We start from the raw sequence: 22,581 nt of genomic DNA, 5'->3' as shown, positions 1-22,581 counted from the left end.
CGATGTCTGCTCGCCTTGGTGCCGTGCTGGACCACATGATCCACCCCGACCAGTCCTACACGGTCCCGGGCCGGACAATCCACGATAACATCCATCTGGTCCGGGACCTCATCCATTGTTCCCAGGAGGCTGGTCTGTCGGTCACCTTCCTATCCCTCGACCAAGAGAAGGCGTTCGACAGGGTGGATCACGACTATCTGCTCGGAACTCTGCGCGCTTTCGGGTTCGGGACACATTTCGTCGCCCGGATCCGACTTTTGTACGCCGCCGCAGAGTGTCTGATTAAGGTTAACGGGTCCTTGACGGCGCCCCTTCGCTTTAGGAGACGGGTGCGCCAGGGATGCCCCATGTCCGGCCAGTTATACGCCGTTTGCGTGGAGCCTTTCCTGCGCCTCTTGCAGACGAGGTTGATGGGACTGGCTCTGCAAGGGCCGGGCGTGGAGGTCGTCCTCTCGGCTTACGCCGATGACGTGCTCCTCGCGGTAGAGGATCCCGCTGACCTGCGGAGGATGCGTGAGTGCCAGGAGATTTACTCGGCCGCGTCCTCCGCCAGGATCAACTGGGAGAAATGTTCCGGACTCCTGGTGGGTCAGTGGTGGGTGGACTCCCTGCCGGAGGAGCTCAGGCCTTTTGCCTGGAGCACGACCCATCTCCTCTATCTGGGAGTCTACCTTAGCCCCGACGAGGGAGCCTGGCCGGCGAACTGGCAGGAGCTGGAGGCCAAGGTCGCCGCTCGCCTAGGGCGCTGGACAGGACTGCTCCGAGTGCTGTCCTACAGGGGTCGAGCGCTAGTCATAAACCAGCTGGTGGCCGCAATGCTGTGGTACCGGCTGGTCACTTTGACCCCTCCCCCTGCGTTTGTCGCCAAGATACAGAAGAAGCTGGTGGACTTCTTCTGGAACAACAGGAAGCACTGGGTCTCTGCCGCAGTCTTGAGTCTCCCGCTTGAGGAGGGCGGTCAGTCGTTGGTGTGCGTCAGCGCCCAGCTCGCGACTTTCCGTCTTCAGACCCTGCAGAGATACCTTTACGTCGAGCCCCCTCCTAGGTGGTGTGCTCTGGCGAGGTATTTCTTCCGCCAGCAGCGCGACCTCAATTATGACACGCAGCTCCTGTTTGTGAACTTGGGGGGTGCCAGGACCGCCCTCCGGGAGCTGCCTGTCTTTTACAGGGAACTCATCAGGGTCTGGAACAAAGTCTCCACCAAGCGCAGCTCTCCGCCGGCTGGAGTGGCAGCCGTCCTGCAGGAACCGCTGCTCGGGAATCCGTACCTCCACGGCCGAGGTTTTATGTGGCGGTCGGAAGAGAGGGCTGTGGCTGGTGAGATGACCAGGGTCAGGGACCTGCTCGATGGCGGAGGAGCGGGCTGGATGGCGCCAGACATGCTGGCGCGGCGCCTAAATTCTGCCAACGTCCGCCACGCGGCCGATGCCATCGAGTCGCTAAAAACAGCTCTGGGCCCTGACTCCGTTAGGTGCATCGAGGAGGCTCAAGCACGTGGGGAGATCCCGTCCGAACTGACCCCCGTCCGGACGGAATTCCTCATCGGCGCCAAACCCCGGAACCTCCCTCGGGGGCCGGCGCCTCACAACTTGAGCCGCCTCGGGGAAATCCCCTCCGTGCCTTTCAGTTCCGCGCGGAGGGGTTTCCTGTACGGGCTGCTCCTGCACACCCTCAACTTTGCCATCCTCGCCGGCCGTCCGGACACGCCATGGCGTACCATCTTGCCGTCCGGAGGAGGCGGGGGTCCCCGATGGAGGGCACTCTACGCAGGGGTCCTCCCACTATTCATCGGGGACTTGGCCTGGAGGGTGGTGCACGGAGCAGTGCCGTGCAACAAATTTTTAAGCCGGTTCACGGACTCCCAGGCCGCCTGCAATTTCTGCAGTCTGGAAGAGTCCGTGTTCCATGTTTTTATGGAATGCACAAGGTTGCAGCCCCTGTTTTATTATTTGAAGGGGCTGCTCCTGAAATTCTGGCTGCACTTCAGTCCCACTCTCCTGATCTTTGGGAACCCTGTGCGGAGGGGAGCGGGTAGGTCCGAAGGCCTCCTCGTAGGACTGCTCCTGGGCACGGCCAAGGGTGCCATCAGCCGGTCCAGGCAGCGGGCGGTCGAGGGGGTCGTTCAACCTGACTGCCTGCCTCTCTTCCGCTCTTACATCCGGTCCAGGGTGTCCTTGGAGATGGAGCATGCGGTGTCCACCGGTACGCTCGCGGCCTTCCGCGAGAGGTGGGCACCGGAGGGCCTGGAGTGCATCATCACGCCCGGCAACCAAATTTTAATTTGATTTTACGTTTTTAAGTTTAATTTGTTTTAATTGCCGGTGTCCCCCTTCCCTTTTTTAGGGGGCACTGGGGAAAATTGTGATTTTAGTGCCCAAAAAAAAAAGAAGAAAAAAAAGAAAAAAAAAGGGGAAAAAAAAGGGCCTTGTAAATGTCTGGAGTGTCACCCAGGTCGGTGGCACCGTTTAATGTTTTATGTTTTTGCAGGTGAACTCCAAAAAGAGTTTCATGCACAAGGACCCCCAGGTCCCTCTGCACCACAGCATGTTGTAATTTCTCCCCATTCAAATAATATTCCCTTTTACTGTTTTTTTTTCCAAGGTGGATGACCTCACATTTTCCGACATTATATTCCATCTGCCAAACCTTAGCCCATTCGCTTAACCTATCTAAATCTCTTTGCAGCCTCTCTGTGTCCTCTACACAACCCGCTTTCCCACTAATCTTTCTGTCATCTGCAAATTTTGTTACACTACACTCTGTCCCCTCTTCCAGGTCATCTATGTATATTGTAAACAGTTGTGGCCTCAGCACCGATCCCTGTGGCACACCACTAACCACCGATTTCCAACCCGAAAAGGACCCATTTATCTCGACGCTCTGCTTTCTGTTAGCCAGCCAATTCTCGATCCATGCTAATACATTTCCTCTGACTCCACGTACCTTTATCTTCTGCAGTAACCTTTTGTGTGGCACCTTATCGAAGGCCTTTTGGAACTCTAAATACACCACATCCATCGGTACACCTCTATCCACCATGCTCGTTATATCCTCAAAGAATTCCAGTAAATTAGTTAAACACGATTTCCCCTTCATGAATCCATGTTGCGTCTGCTTGATTGCACTATTCCTATCTAGATGTCCCGCTATTTCTTCCTTAATGATAGCTTCAAGCATTTTCTCCACTACAGATGTTAAACTAACCGGCCTATAGTTACCTGCCTTTTGTCTGCCCCTTTTTTAAACAGAGGTTTACATTAGCTGCTTTCCAATCTGATGGTACCTCCCCAGAGTCCAAAGAATATTTGTAGATTATAACGAATGCATCTGCTATAGCTTCCGCCATCTCTTTTAATACCCATTTGTAATGATTTGTGCCGTCAACTCATTTACTTTGTTTCGAATGCTGCGTGCGTTTTGGTAAAGTGTTTTAATACTAGTTTTTCAACCATGATTTTTAGTTTTGACCTCTCCTGCAGCCCCTTTATATTCATACATATTGTCCCTTCCTATCACCTTGTGGTTTACACTTACCCCAGTGCTACTGTGCTCTGTTGCCTCCTGCCTTTTGCATCCTTTCTTGGGGTTCTGTTCATCTGAGCTCTCACCCACTCTAACTAGCTCAGAGCCCTCTCCTGGGTTCCCATCCCTCTGCCAAGCTAGTTTAAAGCCCTCCCAACCGCACTATCAAAACCACCCGCGAGAGCATTGGTCCCGTCTCTGTTGAGGTGTAACCTGTCCGACTTGTACAGGTCCCACCTACCCCAGAAGCGGTCCCAATTGTTCAGGAAACTAAAGTCCTCCCTCCTACACCAATGCCCCAGCCACGTATTTATCTGACTAGCCTTCCTATTTCTACCCTCACTCATACGTGGCACTGGCATTAATCCTGAGATTACCACCTTTGAGGTCCTGGCTTTCAATCTTACTCCTAGCTCTCTAAACTCAGCTTTCAGGACCTCACCCCTCTTTCTACCTGTGACGTTGGTACCAATGTGGACCACAACCACTGGCTGTTCCCCTTCCCTCTCCAGAATGCCGTGCAGTCGCTCAGTGACATCATTGACCCTTGCACCAGGGAGGCAACACACCATCCTGATGTCACTTTTGCTGCCGCAGAAGCACCTATCTGCTCCCCTAACTATTGAATCTCCTATCACTATAGCCCTTCCTGTCTTCTTCCTCCCCCACTGTGCAGCTGAGCCACCCACGGTGCTATGGACTTGGCACTGGCTGCACTCCCCAGAGGCATCACCGCCCTCGCCAGTAGTCAGAATAGAGTACCAGTTGGAGAGCGGGATAGCCTCAGGGGACTCCTGCACTACCTGCCTCGCCATACTCTTGTGTGCGACGGTCACCCATTCCCTATCCTCCTGTACCCTTTTAATCTGTGGGGTGACCAACGCCTGAAACAAGCTATCCATGTACCTCTTGTTCACTCGGATGCTCCTCAGTGCCTCCAGTCCTCGCTCAAGCTCCGAGACTCGGCGCTCGAGTTGGAGGAGCTGGAGACACTTCTTGCACATGTGGTCATCCCCGTTGCGGGAAGCATCCAGAAATTCCCACATGGCACAGGTGTTACATTCCGTTTGAATGAGCTGCCCTGCCATCCCACTAGTTACCCTTAAATTACCCAGCAAAAACACTGACTCCCACTACACACACTAAACAGCTATTTAGTAATTTATCCTCTTATCTATTAGAACACAAAATCAAAGAGATATACTCACCAGCCGATCAGCCAACCACTTACCAGCTTGGCTGTGATGTCACTTTTTGATTTCTTGTCCCTCCTCCCCGCACTGCTCACTCACTGACTGCCACTGAACCTTTGTAGGCCGCTGACCCCGGACTGCCGCTGACGCTGCTCCTCCCCTCACTCTGACATTACCTCTCGATTTCTCACCCCTCTATCTTTGTCTGCAGCTGGTTGGGCTGGTCTCTGGGCCTCCGTCTCCTACTCTCGCACTCCTTATCAGCTGCTCTAGTGTCAACACTGGTAGGAAAAACAAGACAAAACAGCACCTGCCACCTCCGCTTGCCCGAACTCACCCACTTACCAAACTCACAAATGCCACTCTATGCTGCTGCACTCCGTGCTCTGCACGAGCTACCTCTTTTTAAACTGTATCTCGGTCAGATGACTCACTACTGGTCAGTCATTTACAGAACTGGTTTTAACTAGCTGCTAATTGCCTCCTACTGGAGAGTTACCTTGTTTTTCTCTGCCTAAACTTGAAAGAATCCCAACTATTTAACTTTTCCCCTTTAAATTAAACTGCTACTTACTTAGAAGCTACTGGCAATTGCCACTAACAATTTACTCTAGCCTCCAAATGGTTTAAAGAGAATAACCTTTAAAACTCACCCACTTACCAAACTCACAAATGCCACTCTATGCTGCTGTAGCTGTAGCTGTAGCAGGACATTTGAAAAAGCAAAATTCGGTCAGGCAGAGTCAGCATGGATTTGTGAAGGGGAAGTCATGTTTGACAAATTTGCTAGAATTATTTGAGGATGTAACGAATAGAGTGGATTTAGGGGAACCAGTGGATGTGGTGTATTTGGACTTCCAGAAGGCATTTGACAAGGTGCCACATAAAAGATTGCTGTACAAGATAAAAGTTCATGGGGTTGGGGGTAATATATTTGCATGGATAGAGGATTGGCTAACGAACAGAAAACTGAGAGTCGAGATGATTGGTTCATTCTCAGTTGGCAATCAGTAACCAGTGTGGTGCCGCAGAGATCAGTGCTGGGACCCCAACAATTTACAGTCTAAATTAACGATTTGGAGGAAGGGACCGAGTGTAAAGTAGCCAAGTTTGCTGACAATACAAAGATGGGAGGAAAATCAATATGTGAAGAGGACACAAAAAATCTGCAAAAGGACATAGATATGCTAAGTGAGTGAGAAAAAATTTGGCAGATGGAGTATAATGTTGGAAAGTGTGAGGTCATGCACTTTGGCAGAAAAAAAATCAAAGAGCAAGTTATTATTTAAATGGTTTGATTTTTTGCATGAAACATTCGGCCCAAGTTTCAGCCTCAGTTGCTCCTGATTTTTTGGAGCAACTGGTGTAGAATGGAGTATCTTAGAAATTCAAATTCCCGGCATTTAGTTTGCTCCAGTTCTAGTCAGTTAGAACAGTTTCACTTTGGAACAGAATTTTATTTTCAAAAGGGGGCGTGTCCGGCCACTTACGCCTGTTTTCAAAGTTTTGGCAGTGAAAACTTACTCCAAACTAACTTAGAATGGAGTAAGTGAAGATTTTTATACGCTCAAAAAAACCTTGTCTACACTTTAGAAAATCAGGCGTAGGTTACAAATCAGGCGTAGGGAGTGGCGGGGGGGAGGTTTAAAGGGAAGTTTACAAACAGTAAACACTTCAGTTTTACAAATAAAGAGCCATCATCAATAATAAATGATAAAAACATCAATAAATCAACCAATAAAATCAAAAAAAAATTAATAAGAAATAATTTTTTTTGTAATCAATAAATAAAACATTTTCTACTTACCGACTGCAGCACCGGGAGCCCTCCAACAGCGTGCTGGGATGCCCCCAGCCCCCCAGTGTGTCTCTGTCAGTGTCTCTATCTCGCTGTCTGTCTGTCTGTGTTTGTCTCTCACTCTCTGTCTGTCAGTGTCTGTGTTTCTGACAGCGAGGGGTGGAGGGGAGGGGGAGGATGGGGAGGGGGGTTGGAGGGGTGGAGGGGAGGGGGAGGAGGGGTGGTGGAGTGGGGGAGAGGGGGTGTAGTGGGGGAGAGGGGGTGTAGTGGGGGAGAGGGGTGACAAGGGAGGGAGGGAGGGGAGGGGGGGTGAGAAGGGAGGGGGGGGTGAGAAGGGAGGGAGAGGAGGGGGGGTGAGAAGGGAGGGGACGTGAGAAGGGAGGGAGCGGAGGCGGGGTGAGAAAGGATGGAGGGGAGGGGGGGAGGAGAGGTAGGAGGAGGGAGGGGAGGGGGAGAAGAGGAGGGAGGGAGGGGAAGGGAGGGGGGAGAGAAGGGAGGGAGGAGGGGTGAGGGAAGGGAGGGAGGGAGGGGAGGGGGGGGAAAAGAAGGGAGGGAGGAGGGGTGAGGGAAGGGAGGAAGGGAGGGGAGGGGGGGAAGAGAAGGGAGGGAGGGGAAGGGGGGAGAGAAGGGGGGAAGAGAGGGAGAGAGAGAGAAGGGAGAAAGAGAAAGAGAGAGAAAGAGAGAAAGAAAGGAGAGGGAGGCTGAATGGGCCGGGCCCGGTCGGGCCCAAGACTTCGAGCTTAGACTTACCGGATTGACAGGTAGGTGGCATCGGGTCCGGGGTCCGGCGGGGTCGGGAGTGCGGATCGGGGGCGAAGATCGGTCGGGGGGGGCGGCTGGGAGATCGGTCGGGAGCGGAGGTCGGTCAGGGAGGGGGGGGGAAAGGTCGGGAGCGGGGGAAGCGGATGTCGGGTCGGGGGGGGGGGGCAGTCCAGTGGGGAGGGGGGGGTGGGAGCAGGAGTTAAGACGGGTCGGGTCGGGTCCGGGGGCGGGGAGCGGGAGTCGAGTCGGGTCAGGAGGAAGCAGGAGCTGGGCGTGGGAGGCAGCGTTATGCACACAGCCCCAGTGAGGCCATTCGGCCAGGGCTAGGGGCTGCTTGCTTCTGGCCCCTCCCACACAGTTTTGGGCACCTGGAGCTACTGCACATGCGCGCCCACTGTACCGCGCATGTGCAGAGGTCCCGGCACTGTTTTCAGCGCAGGGACCTGGCTCCGCCCCCTAAAGCTCGTGCTGCGCGCTGCGCCGAGGGCCAGAGGACCAGCAGGGAGCCGGAGAATCTGGAAGGTTTTTTTAGGCACACTATGTGGCGCGAAAAATGGGCGTCCAGGTCGGGGCTGCGCCGTTCTAGGCATGGCCCGAAACTTGGGCCCATAGAGTGAAACACAAAAGGTTAGTATGCAGGTACAGCAAGTGATCATGAAGGCCAATGGAATCTTGGCCTTTATTGCAAAGGGGATGGAGTATAAAAGCAGGGAAGTCTTACGACAGTTGTATAGGGTATTGATGAGGCCACACCTGGAATACTGCGTGCAGTTTTGGTTTCCATATTTACGAAAGGATATACTTGCTTTGGAGGCAGTTCAGAGAAGGTTCACAAGGTTGATTCTGGATCTGAGGGGCTTGAGTTATGAGGAAAGGTTGAGTAGGTTGGGCCTCTACTTATTGGAATTCAGAAGAATGAGAGGTGATCTTATTGAAACGTATAAGATTATGAGCGGGCTTGCCAAGGTGGATGCAGAGAGGATGTTTCCACTAATAGGGGAGACTAGAATTAGAGGGCATCATCTTAGAATAAGGGGCCATCCATTTAAATTTCTTCTCTCAGAGGGTTGCGGATCTGTGGAATTCGCTGCCTCAGAGAGCTGTGGAAGCTGGGACATTGAATAAATTTAAGACAGTAATAGACAGTTTCTTAAATGATAAGGGGATAAGGGGTTACGGGGAGCGGGCAGGGAAGTGGACCTGAGTCCATGATCGGATCAGCCATGATCGTATTAAATGATGGAGCAGGCTCGAGGGGCCGTATGGCCTACTCCTGCTCCTATTTCTTATGTTCTTATGTAATAGCTGCAATGGCCTTTCTGTACCGAGACAAGCATAAGTGTACACAGTATGCTATGTTTGATCGCGTCAATGATTTATAAAGTGGCAGAATTACCTCACTCTTGCGGCTCATCCCAACATCTGATTTTCTTTAGTGACTGCCAGTGTGACCATCTGCACGTAAATCTGCAACAACAACAACATTGGAAATGTGAACACAGCAGCCTATCAGCCCTTATATGGCTGTTTGTTTCTCTGAAAAATGGGCGAGAGCTTCCTTCTCTCGTATTGGTCTCAAAAGTAATCTACACATGCTTGAAGACTCTTTTTCAACAAAGGTTGTCATAAAGAACATAAGAACACAAGAAATAGGAGCAGGAGTAGGCCACCTGGCCCTCGAGCCTTCTCTGCCATTCAATAAGATCGTGGCTGATCTGATCATGGACTCAGCTCCACTTCTCCGCCCGCTCCCCATAACCCTTTATTCCCTTATCGCTCAAAAATCTGTCTATCTCTGCCTTAAATATAATCAATGACCCAGCCTCCCCAGCTCTCTGGGGCAGAGAATTCCATAGATTTACAACCCTCTGAGAGAAGAAATTCCTCCTCATCTCAGTTTTAAATGGGAGGCTCCTTATCCTGAGACTGTGCCCCTTAGTTTTAGTTTCCCCTATGCATGGAAATATCCTTGCTGCATCCACCTTGTCGAGCCCCTTCATTATTCTTCTGAACTCCAATGTGTATAGGCCCAATCTACTCAACCTATCTTCATAAGTCAACCCCCTCATCTCCAAAATCAACCTAGTGAACCTTTTCCGAACAGCCTCCAATGCAAGTGTATCCTTCCTTAAATACGGAGACCAAAACTGTACACAGTAATACCCTGTACAGTTGTAGCAGGACTTCTCTGCTTTTATACTCTATCCCCCTTGCAATAAAGGTCAACATTCGATTTGTCTTCCTGATTACTTGCTGTACCTGCATACTAACTTTTTGTGTTTCATGCACAAGGACCCCAGGTCTCTCTGTACTGCAGCACTTTGCAATTTTTCTCCATTTAAATTATAATTTGCTTATCTATTTTTTCTGCCAAAGTGGATAACCTCACATTTTCCCACATTATACTCCATCTGCCAAATTGTTGCCCACTCACTGAGCCTGTCTATATCCCTTTGCAGATTTTTTGTGTCCTCTTCACAATTTGCTTTCCCACCCATCTCTGAATCATCAGCAAACTTGGCTACATTACATTTGGGTCCCTTCATCCAAGTCATTAATATAGCTTGTAAATAGTTGAGGACCCAACATCGATCCCTGTGGCACCCTACTAGTCAGTGTTTGCCAACCGGAAAATGAACCATTTATCCCGATTCTGTTTTCTGTTAGTTAGCCAATAATCTATCTATGCTAATATATTACCCCCAACCTCGTGAACTTGTATCTTGTGCAGTAATATTTTATGTGGAACCTTATTGAATGCCTTCTGGAAATCCAAATACACCACATCCACTGGTTCCCCCTTATCCACGCTGCTCGTTACATCCTCAAAGAACTCCAGCAATCATGGTGGGCCTCAAAGGTTGGAGGTGAAATTTGCCGAGTTACTGAATTTCATGGAAGTAACATGTTCAGGATTCACATCCATATTGAAGGGCAGTGATGACAACAGCCCTGTACACTCACAGCTTTGTTGTGAGTTTGATCCCATGAAGCACTACTGCCACAGTAATGCATGATTTTCACCTCTGGCGTGAAGCTAGTGGGTGTGGCAATCCCATGCTGGAGTTTTCATCGAAGGCCTGGCACATTTTAACTGCTGAGTCTCGCTTGAAAGCTGCCAGTCAGCTCTTTGCCCATTTCTGGTGGAAAATGGTAGCTGAGCAATGGAGACTGCCTGCTTTTACAAGTAATAGCTGCCAACAACAAGGTAAGTCTAGGGGTTTGAGGTGCCATGAGTGGCTTGAGCAGTTGGGGCGTTTTCGGGCTACAAAGCCCTGCTGGGGCCTAGAGATGCAATCCTGCTCCTCCAGGCCCGACAAAGGAAAGTTTTTTAAAGTTATCTTAGAGGGCTCCACTGGCTTGTTGACAGTTTGCCTAGCAGGGCAGCCATGATTGGCAGGTTATAATGCCACTGGAGTCCCCGTCGAACATTGGACCCTGATTCGCATTTATTAATGAAGCTTCAACTGGAGTCTGGCAGGAGATTCATTTGCTGCCAAAATCAACAGTGTTAAAATGCTCGGGGAAGCTAAAATTTCCCCTCAAGTTCCTTTCATCTAATGGAGTCTCTTTTGTGCTCAAAAACTGGGTTATAAAGTTTTAAAGCTAAATTTGGCATCTGAAGTTGCTCCAATGTTCCAGTCCTGAAAATAATTACATTATATACTATTATGAATGTGTTTTATGCTATTGAGCTTTTAGTGTCCATGGTAACATAAACTGTTTGTCTGATGGCCAGGATATCATATTTGGAGGCTCTGATACAAACAGAAAAATATGTGCTGCTTGAAATGGCTCTGCATCCAGTATCAATGCCAATATATTCAGTACCATGCTGCTACTTAACACATGTGCCTGCATATTAGCAGATAAGTTTGAAGGCAGACCAAGAAGAAGAAATTCAACAGGACAAATGGCTTGTTGAGTAGCCATCAAGTTCTTCCTGGACAAAATCCCTCGGGGTAGAAATTGCCCTCCGCCCGAAATGGGGCGCCCTACCATTTTTTAAAGTTTTTCTCCATCCCCAATCCATGGGGCGGCGATACCGGAGAAATTCAGCACTCTGGGTTTTTTTTCTCCGTGGTGCGGCATTCCGGTCGGGAGAAGGGCGGAAGTGCCCTTACAGCGGGTCTGCCGCCCCGATCAGTCATCAGCGCCCCGCTGGCACGTCACAACGTCTCTCCCCTTCAGTTAAAGGGGAGAACCACTGCGAACTCTGCAGCCAGTTCAGTGATGCCCACTGGGCCATCAGGGAGGGTTTCGGCTGGGCCAGTGCCTGGCATCCAAGAGGTGGGGGGGGGGGGGGCTGCCTCTTGGTAGTCAGCCGACAAAAAAAATTAACATGGTGGCCACAGCAGTGCGCCCTCCCTTTCAAGAGTGGACCGACAGCAAAAGCTGTTGGGGGCACCGGCCGGTGGTGGGGCCGCACCCACAGGGCAATTTCAGATAAGGGGCAATTTCGTGAGGGAAATTTCGGCAGACGGTAAGGGGTCGGCGCGTGCACGTTGCAGCAGGAAAACGGGCAGAGCAGTCCAGGACACCGCTCCGCTCCTAAGGAAGGGAAATTTCTAAAATGGCGGCCCCTCCATGGAGAGTCGGTGGCCATTCCACACCACCCCTGTAGCCGCTGCCGCTTTCCAATGGTTAGAAGCCTTATTGAAAGGGACACTTTCACCCCCTATTGTCTCAGCTCCCTTGATTTGAACGGCTACCTCCTTATGCTGATTTAGAATTAGGAAGTTGTCAGCCGTACTACCAGACTGGCTTATCTCTCTGTGGTTACTTGCTACGTTCACGTTTAAAAACAATTTATGAGAATATAGAATGGCAGCTCGGATCATAGTGTTGTTCAGGTCAAATTTGAGAGGGCTCAGAATCATTAAATCGCTTGAAACAACATTTTCACAAAGTTTCACGATTAAGTCTGAAAGTTAAAGCAAATTCCCTTGAGCACAGTGGTTTATTACTTTTGTGAGTATCTAACACAGTTAGCTCTTAACTCTAAGTAATTGTAGTTACAGAAGCTAAATTTGATCCTTGTTAATGAAATAAAACATTGGTCCACTGTAATATATTACCCTCTAGTGGCTAGTGAAATATATAACATCTGATAGACTTTAAACTGCCACTGGGCAGTATGGGAGTGAATTTCCTTGAGGCATCCTCTGCTCTGTAATGTATTTGCTTCATGGGTTCTTTGCTTAAGAATTCATAGCAACACAGTGGGCTGGAAATCCAAGCCTCCCCGGGTCCGTACTGACTGTCTACGGACCTGGGAAGGCATCGCAATAGCCGGTTTTCAGCGCACAATAACCTGCCTATCATAGCTGCCCTGCTAGACAAAGGTGTCAGGAAGCCAGTGAAGCCTTCTAAGTGGGCGCGCAATGAAAACCGGCTTTTCCGATCTGTCAAGCTGGAGCTTGACAGATCTCACGCATATCGGGTGTGAGGACATTTGCATGGGCAAGATTGCGGTAGTTACCCATATCTTGCCCAGCAAATGTCCTCAAAATTCTTGTGCCTGACAAAAGCAGGCACATAGCCTACTTTTACAGGCATAAGAGTTTAAAAACATACAAAACTATAATAAAATTACATTTAAAAAACATATTATTTTTAAAAACCCTGCCCACTACGTTACATTTATTTTTAATCATAATTTAAAAATTTTTATAAAAACTTGGAAAAACATTTTTTCTCCAAGATATTTATTAACCTTAATTTTAATTACGTGAGGTGCGTTTTTTATTTTTTATTATATGTGTTTAGTGTGTTTTTTTTTCCTCATTAAGAGCAATGAGAACTCGGAGATACGGAGTTCTCATTGCTATTAATGAGAAAGCTGTGGAATTCTGTACCTGATTGGCTGAGCAGTCACACATGACTGTATCTTCTGCATGGGAAACAGGAATGTTATGTCTTTAATATTCTTATGAATGACTCCACGAGGCCTTAGTCTCATTTATTGTAACTCCAGAGTGAGGCACAAGCATGGTGGGCAGTCTTGTATACTGGGCCGTGCACACCTATGCAGGTGACCCTCAGGTCTCCCACCGCAGTGCCCTCTGGTGGCACCATGTGACTATACAGTTAGTGTACATGGTCTACATACATGACAAGGAGGAGGAGAGCGCGCTTTGCATCGTGGGAAGGGAAGGCCTCCCCAATGGAATCTCATGCTCCTCCAGACCAGCAGGCAAAATCGTAGAAATGTTTCAGGTCGGAGGCAATTGCCTGCGGGAAGTCTCCGACCGCAATTTCAGCCCCACTATTATTAGGAACTAGTTGGTTTATTAGCAAAGGTTTAACAATCACTTTACATATTACCAGTTCATCCACAAGGCTCACAACCACCTGCCTCATCGTGGATCCCCTGAACCCAACTGGCTGGGGTTTTATTGAGTCTTGTGAACATCACGTGACTGGCTAAGCCACTCCCCACTCAACAGCTCTACAACTATTTTTGTTGAAACTTAAATCAAATTAAAATTTGGTTGCCAGGAGTGATGATGCACTCCAGTCCCTCCATCATCCACCTCTCGCGGAAGGCCACCAGCGTACCGGTGGATACCGCGTGCTCCATCTCCAGGGACACCCTCGGATGCAACCATGGAAGAGAGGCAGGCAGTCAGGCTGAATGACCCCCTTGATCGCCCGCTGCCTGGACCGGTTAATGACCACCTTGACCATGCCCAGGAGGCCTTCCGACCTGCCCACTCCCCTCCGCACAGGGCGCCCAAAGATCAAGAGCGTGGGACTGAAGTGCAACCAGAATTTGAGGAGCAGCCCCTTCAAGTAATAGAACAGGGAATGCAATCTGACACACTCCACATAAACATGGAACATGGACTCTTCCAGACTCAACAGCTCGACAAACCTGTGAGCATACTCACTGGTACATACATTACACCATCACCCTCACTTTGGTGGAAACCCCGATTATGCGCCTAAATAGGGTTTCTGATATACTTATGATGTGGGAATGGGAGAAGAGCCAAGGAAGGTCATGTCACATGTAAAGGTCAGAATAATGGTTAATGTGTGCATTGGAAGAAAAGATTAATAGTGTACCCATATCACTGAATTTCAATAAGTTGTTGCAACACTGATCAAAAGCATATCTCACTTGACTTTTTTGCATCAGATTTACTTCATCCTATACAAACTCCAACTTATCCTAAAAAACAACTTCATTGAACATTGAGAACTTAAGATATGCCAAATTGTGATAGAGGTCATGATGAGTACAGGAGAGTCAGTTTCACAAAATACATCAGTGACCGTAATCACATCTTGGACATATTCATAGAAAAAGTTTGAAATACTGCAAATATTATGATGATAGGAATGATTTCTGTGACTGTTATTTATCAACATCATGTAGGGATATTGCTGCACATTGTTAGAGATCTCCTGGCCATTAGTCTACCTTTCGGCCTGTTTGGCTTGGATGGCCCTACCAGGACTTCCACTTCCACCAGCATATCTCTCAGGGTCTAAGGAGCTCTCGAGTCTTCCTTCCACGTCAAGATGCAGTCCCTAGGGAAGGCTATAATAAAGTGGATACCTTCACTTTATTCTTAGTGAAGTAATGGATTAAGGTTGGTGGAGAATAAATCTTCCACAAGAAATTAAGACCAGGATCAAAGCATTTTTGGAATCCATGAAATACATTTTTGTCTTCACTACCTGGGCAGCAATCTGAAGGAGCAGATCTCACCTGCCTGTTATAGAATCCACCTGATTTTCAGTCCACTGATTTCAATAGAGTGAAAATTGGGCAGATTGTATAAAGGGTGAGTGGTTCACTTCACCAGATTACAACCCAGGTGGTGGATGGAAATCCACTTGCATATCCAAGTATACTTACCACAGAATAAATCTTCCATTCATTCAAAAGATTAGAATTTCCCTAAAACCTGCCATCGCGGGATTGCCGCCCAAAAAGATTGCTAAGATTCTTTAAATAACGGCAGCGAAAAATTGCATAAAAAAGGGAAAAAATACCGCCCGATGAGAAAATGGATCTTACACATAGATCCTCAGCGGTTAAACGCGATCCTGGGCAAATTGGGCGGTTCTTAACCAAAATGGGCAGTAATTACTCAAATTTAGACCGAGGCTGTGGTTGGACCTAGGGAGGGGGGAAAACACAAAAAATATTTTTTCAATGAAACAAAAAATAAAAAATCAGATAACATTCTCAAGATCCTTTTTAAATTAATCGCTGTAAAAGAATTATAAAAATCCTTTAACTTACCTTTCTTTGCAGGGTACTTACCTAAAGCCCAGCTCCGGCTGCTTTTCATGGGCGTTTTTTTTGATCTTACCTATGGGTCACCGCTGAGCCAAAACTCGGTAGAGTTTTTTTCGGCGGTGCACGTGGGCGGTCCACTCCCCAGCAATATTTTGAAAATGCTAGCGGAACTCTTTAAAAAATGAAGTGGAAACTTTTGCCGGGTGGTTTTCCGCCGAAAAGAAGCTGTACCGCCGAGAAAAGCGCCGAAAATGAAGAAGAAATTCTAGCCCATTGGATGGGCAACCAGGGAACTTTGCTATCTTAAGCTGATAGGTGTTCTTTCCTTCATACCTAACTCAGTAGTAGGGCTGATGGGAAATATAGCAACATAAGCAGGATTATTACTGGTGATTCATAACTGGGACAGTGTACAATGGTGCCAGTAATGTCATCGTGCAATGGGAAGCACATCTACTGCACATGTCATTTCACAGATGAGCAGATATCCTGTAACCATAACTGGCACAGAGCTACCTTCCCCTTTCTTGATTCAGTAGATAGAACAAGGAGTGCAGGTAGAGGTGAAATTGTTATTTTTCACTGTCTGCTGCAGGTCAGTAACATTGTCTTGTCCTTCAATCCGCATACTGCATTAGAAATAACTGTAACAGTTGGGCTGTGCATAAAAGGCAGTGAGAGCCTTCATTCAGCTTGGTGGAATGAATGGTAATATAATCTGTTTCAAAAATATCTGAAACGTGATCTATATAAATTTTCCTTTGTTACTTTGATTAATAAGATAATTGTTACAAGATCTGTCTTAGTGATTTCCTCTACTGTTTGAACAGTTAACTGCATGCATCATGGGCATCTACCTAGTGGGTTGAAACATTGAAGAGGGTAAGTCCACAATATGTATTTTTATTTTCAAAAATTTGGAACCATATAACATTAGGCATGTTTCAATTTTTGTTTTACTTTCTACATATTATTTCAATTTTTATCTCCTAATTGAATGTACCTAAACATAAACACTACTACAAGTATGGTAATATAGTAATTATGTTACTGGACTAGTAATCCCATCGTAGCAGTTTGAGAAATTAAATTCAATTTTAAAAAGCTGCAAATAAAAAGCTGGAATCAACAAAAGTGACAATGAAATTGTCTGATTGTCATTAAAAGGCACAAAGGGCACAGAATTCCTAAATTACATTCTGGAGAACTTATTTTTAGCCAATACGTGGCAAGCCCAACAAGAGGGGTTCAGTTCTAGATTTAGTGTTAGGGAATGAAGCTGGGCAGGTGGAAGGAGCATCAGTGGGAGAGCATTTCTGTGGTAGTGATCATAATTCAGTTCGTTTTTAGCATAATTATGGATAAGGACAAAGAAAAATCAGGAGTAAGGGTTATAAATTGGGGGGAAGGCTAATTTTACTCGGCTAAGAAGTGATTTATCAAAAGTGGACTGGATATAGTTACTTGAAGGTAAATCAGTGCCAGAGCAGTGGGAGGCCTTCAAGTGGGAGATACAAATAGTTCAGGGTGAACATATTCCCACAAAGAAAAAAGGTAAACTGCCAAATTTAGAGCCTCCTGGACGATAAGACGTTTTACAATTATATAAAGAGCAAGAGGATAAATAAGGATAGAGTAGGGCCTATTAGGGATCAAAATGGTGATCTATATGTGGAGGCGGAGGATGTGGGTAAGGTACTAAATGAATACTTTGTGACTGTCTTCACAAAAGAGGTGGATGATGCTGACGTTGAAGTTCAGGGGAAGATAGTGAAATATTGGACGGGTTAAACTCGGGACTAGATTTTACACTGTTGTGCAGATCGCCCAAAAATGGGCGTATTTCTGGCGTGAGCGGTAAAAATGGGTTTTCAGATCGCCGGCTTGTCGCCCATTCTCAAAGCCCCTAGTCTCCATTTTTGAAATTGGGCATTACCGCGAGAGATATGAAATGGGCGGTAGCGTTAAATCTCTCTCACCTTCTGCCGTAAAGTGTCACCGTCCTTAGCAATGCCATGGCAACGCTCGATTCCCGCAATTCAGGAGGCCAAGGGTCATCATGACATGCACAGAAGAGGAGACAAATAGAGAGGGAACTGAGAGGGAGTGAAGGTGTGTGTGGGTGTGGGTGTGGTGTGGCTGCTTTGGGAGGAAGGAGGGAGAGTTTCGAGCTTTAAGCAAATTGGGAAAAAAAATTAGCTGTTACCAGCCAAATATTTGCCTGAATTTGGTGCCTATAATGGAGGGAGAGGAGGAGGCAACACAGCACGCTGTGGAAACTGACGCTGGCGAGAGCAGTGAGGTGGGAGAGGAGCACAATGGAGGGCACAAAAGAGCCAGGAGGTTCTTGGACGAGGCAAATGCCTCCCTCCTGTACGAGGTCGAATTACGCTGGGGTGAGTTGACCCAGGGAGGGCGTGGGAAGCCCACCCCAAAGGCCTACCAGAAGATATGGGCCGAGATAGCAGAGGTGGTCTCGTCGGTGATCAACGAGGTGCGTGAGGGCAACCAATGCCGCAAACGATGGAACGACCTTGTGGGATCCGCAAGAGTGAGTATTACATTGATTTACATGTACTTATGTATTTATATAATTTGATTTGTAAGAGTCATGAGTGACTATCAGCAGATGTGAGGTCTTCCACTTTTACCAGGAATGTTGTAATCAAAGCCTGCTGTCACGGTGCACGTCTTTAGGTAAAGAATGATAATTATCATAATAATCATGATTACATCTGTCAGTTATGTGTTGTATCAGTCTCTGTGACTGGTACACTCATAATAAAGGATGACTGAGTGCTGTGTACAATGAGCAAGTGTGACTTTAGCTCCTTTAATAAGACTCTAGAGTGCAGGTACCTCGTGGGTGGCCTGCTTATATACTGTGATCCCAAGGGATGCTGGAGTGGGCCCTCTGGTGGTCAGGTGTCATGCAGGTTACAAAGGGTTAAATACATTACAGTGACAGTACCTAGCAATGATACCACACAATGATCTCATGCCATGTCATCCTGTTACCTTTTACAGAAGAAGCTATCGATGATGAGGTCCGTGCAGAGGCGAACGGGTGGGGGGGCCACCAGTTCCCAGTAACATCACTGAGATGGAGGAGCGGGTGCTCACACTCTTGCGGAAGCCACTCCCAGACAGCCGTGGACGCATCTGCAGACGCTGAAGTGATGCCAGGTGAGTAAAGTTTATACTATTGCATATTGTAAAATCAATAATGCCACACCAACTGATATCCAAACAATCATATAGGATAGATGATTCTTAAAATTGTCCGCAAAATAATGCTGGCCTAATGAAAATCATTGCAATGCACAATGTGTTGATGGTCATGAAATGTGATGTCTGTGATGATTTAGATAGCAGTGGTGCTTTTGTCGTGCATATGCTGTGTGCAGCGCTGGACTCACCTTGTGACCCGAGCACCCCCTTCTCCTCTAATAACCTCATTTGTGTTTTGCAGCTCAGCCAGCAGTGGGCCCCAGGCAAGACCACAGAGGCCAGAAGGTGGGGGCGTGGGGCCCGACTCTCCGGACGATACTACATCTGGTGCTGGGGAGCTCAGATTCTCACCCTCAATCCGCTGGGTCTGTTCTCTACGGATGAGAGCGCGAACTTCGAGGAACCTGCATCACCGCGCTCCAGAAGCCATTCCCCCCCAAGGCCATCTAGTGGTCCTCCGGTCATTCCCACCTCCACTCTGGAGGTACCGGCCTCAAGCACCTCGCCACAGGACACCCCATTTGTCCCCAGGACGGTGCCGACCCCGCGAAGGCCTCGAGGAAGCGGCAGGTCTGGTCCACGAGCGCAACATGAGAGTGGACAGATGGTACAATTGTCCAGGAGGACATTGGTGACCAGATCCTTGATGCATTGGGGGGCATATCCTGACAGCTGGCCACCATGACTAAGTACGTGCCGCGGATAGCGGAGGCCCTGGAGACGGTAGCCAGGAACACTGCTGGCACAGGCCTCCCAGTGGTCCCGGAGTGCGGCACTCCACCCCTAGGTTCCGCACCACCACTGCGAACGACAGATGAGAGGCAGGACCAAGATCCTGCTTCTGGATCCGAGAATGTTCCCCCCTTGGCTCCCGTACCTGTCCAACCACCACCTCTGCCTTCATCCCTGCAATGAGGCAGCGCCTGAGGAGCTCTTCGGTCAGGTGACACGGAGCGAGGAGGGGAAGGGGTAGAGATGGGGAGAAGAAGGGGAGGGGGAAGGCAAGTGAGGTGCATGTCTGCAGGTGATGGCTGTGTTATATCTCCATCTGGGTGTCTGCAATTTGTTGCACTGTATGGGGGCTGGGGATCACGCTCCTGCTTTGCCTTTGTATTCTGTGTTGCTGGACATGTTGACCATTTGATTGATGTCAATGGTCAAAAAAGTGGGGTGTGGGCGGTGGTGGGGTGTTTTTGCCCGTGATACTGATGATTTCAGACAAATGTTGGTTTAAATGTTTTTTATTTAACAAAACCTTGTTGCGCGTTGTCTCAGATAGCTGGACCTTTACACAGTGGTGGTTCCTTAACATGAAAGGGTTAAATAAAACTTCACTTCAATCAACTTAAACTTTAACTGGCACCAAGGTGACGCACACCATTGATGTCTGAGCTGCACACACACAGCAGTGTGTCAGCATTGTCACTCACTGCAACATTCTTTCAGGCAAATCGTTCAGTTGTGAGCTCCTGACGTAAGAGTCTTGCAACTATGTAGCCACCATGACCCTTTCCTGCGGTCTGGAGGGGGGGTGTGGGCATGGTCGCATAGCCAGCCAGATTGTCAGGCCCTAGGTCAGCATCCAGCCCCTCGTCCTCCTCTTCCTCTCTCTCCTAAAGATGGACCATCAGTCCCTTCTGGCAATTCTTGTCCCCTCCTGATAGCCAGGTTGTGCAGCATGGAACACACGACCACGAATTTAGCTACTTGCTCAGGGTTGTATTGTAGCTCCCCTCCTGAGAATTCCAGGCATCTAAAGCGCTGCTTGTTTTCTGGACCAAATTGCGTGTGTCTCTGTGGCTCTGATTGTATCGCTTCTCGGCCTCGGTGTGGGTGTCACACAAGGGGGTCATCAGCCAGGTGGCTAGGCCGTGATCCTTACCAACGGATCCATCACAGACCCAATCTGCATCCAGTCCGGGGTCAAACAGGGCTGCGTCATCGCCCCCAACCCTCTTCTCAATCTTTCTCGCCGCCATGCTCCACCTCACAGTCAACAAGCTCCTCGCTGGAGTGGAACTAAATTACAAGACCAGTGGGAACCTGTTCAACCTGCACCGTCTCCAGGCCAGGTCCAAGACCACCCCAAACTCTGTCGTCGAGCTACAGTACGCGGACGATGCCTGCGTCTGCGCACATACAGAGGCTGAACTCCAGGACATAGTCGACGTATTTATTGAGGTGTACGAAAGCATGGGCCTTACGCTAAACATCCGTAAGACAAAGGTCCTCCACCAGCCTGTCCTCACTGCACAGCACTACCCCCCAGTCATCAAGATCCATGGCGCAGCCCTGGACACCGTGGACCACTTCCCATATCTCGGGAGCCTCCTATCAAAAGGAGCAGGTGTCGATGACGAGATCCAACACCGCCTCCAGTGTGCCAGAGCAGCCTTTGGCCGCCTGAGGAAAAGAGTGTTTGAAGACCAGGCCCTCAAAACTGCCACCAGTCTCATTGTCTACAGGGCTGTAGTAATACCTGCCCTCCTGTATGGCTCAGAGACATGGACCATGTACAGCAGACATCTCAAGTTGCTGGAGAATATCACCAACGATGTCTCCGCAAGATCCTACAAATCCCCTGGGAGGACAGGCGCACCAACATCAGCGTCCTCGTCCAGGCTAACATCCCCAGCATTGAAGCACTGACCATACTCGATCAGCTTCGCTGGGCAGGCCACATAGTTCGCATGCCAGGCACCAGACTCCCAAAGCAAGTGCTCTACTCGGAGCTCCTTCACGGCAAACGAGCCAAAGGTGGGCAGCAGAAACGCTACAAGGACACCCTCAGAGCATCCCTGATAAAGTGCGACATCCCCACTGACACCGGGGAGTCCCTGGACCAAGACCGCCCTAAGTGGAGGAAGTGCATCCGAGAGGGCGCTGAGCACCTCGTGTCTCGTCGCCAAGAGCATGCAGAAATCAAGCGCAGACAGCGGAAAGAGTGTGCGGCAAACCAGTCCCACCCACCTCTTCCCTCAACGACTATCTGTCCCACCTGTGACAGTCTGTGACTCTCATATTGGACTGTTCAGCTACTAAAGAACTCACTTCAGGAGTGGAAGCAAGTCTTCCTCAATTCCAAGGGACTGCCTATGATGATGATGGCTAGGCCATATCGGTTGTCACCAAGCATCCAGCATTGTCCTTGTGGCTGACTCTTAAACATGTCAGAGACAGTGCTCTCACGCAGGATGTGAGCCTCATCGAAGCTGCCTGGACATTTGGCATTCACTGCCATTATGATCTGGTTGTGGTCAACAACTAGTTGGATCTTCAGGGAGTGAAATCCTTTCCTGTTACGAAAAAGCTCTGGGTCCGAGAAGGTGACCACATGGCCTGATGGTCTGCATCCCAGAGTACTTAAAGAGGTGGCCTTGGAAATAGCGGATACATTGACAGTCATTTTCCAACATTCCATCGACTCTGGATCAGTTCCTATGGAGTGGAGGTTAGCCAATGTAACCCCACTTTTTAAAAAAGCAGGGAATTATAGACCGGTCAGCCTGACATCGGTAGTGGGTAAAATGATGGAATCAATTATTAAGGATGTCATAGCAGCGCATTTGGTGACATGATAGGTCCAAGTCAGCATGGATTTGTGAAAGGGAAATCATGCTTGACAAATCTTCTGGAATATTTTGAGGATGCTTCCAGTAGAGTAGACAAGGGAGAACCAGTTGATGTGGTGTATTTGGACTTTCAGAAGGCTTTCGACAAGGTCCCACACAAGAGATTAATGTGCAAAGTTAAAGCACATGGGATTGGGGATAGTGTGCTGACCGTGGATTGAGAACTGGTTGGCAGACAGGAAGCAA

Source organism: Pristiophorus japonicus, chromosome 5 (genome assembly GCF_044704955.1).
Source record: "Pristiophorus japonicus isolate sPriJap1 chromosome 5, sPriJap1.hap1, whole genome shotgun sequence".
Lineage (NCBI taxonomy): Eukaryota > Metazoa > Chordata > Chondrichthyes > Pristiophoridae > Pristiophorus > Pristiophorus japonicus.
This window is presented reverse-complemented; position numbering follows the sequence as displayed.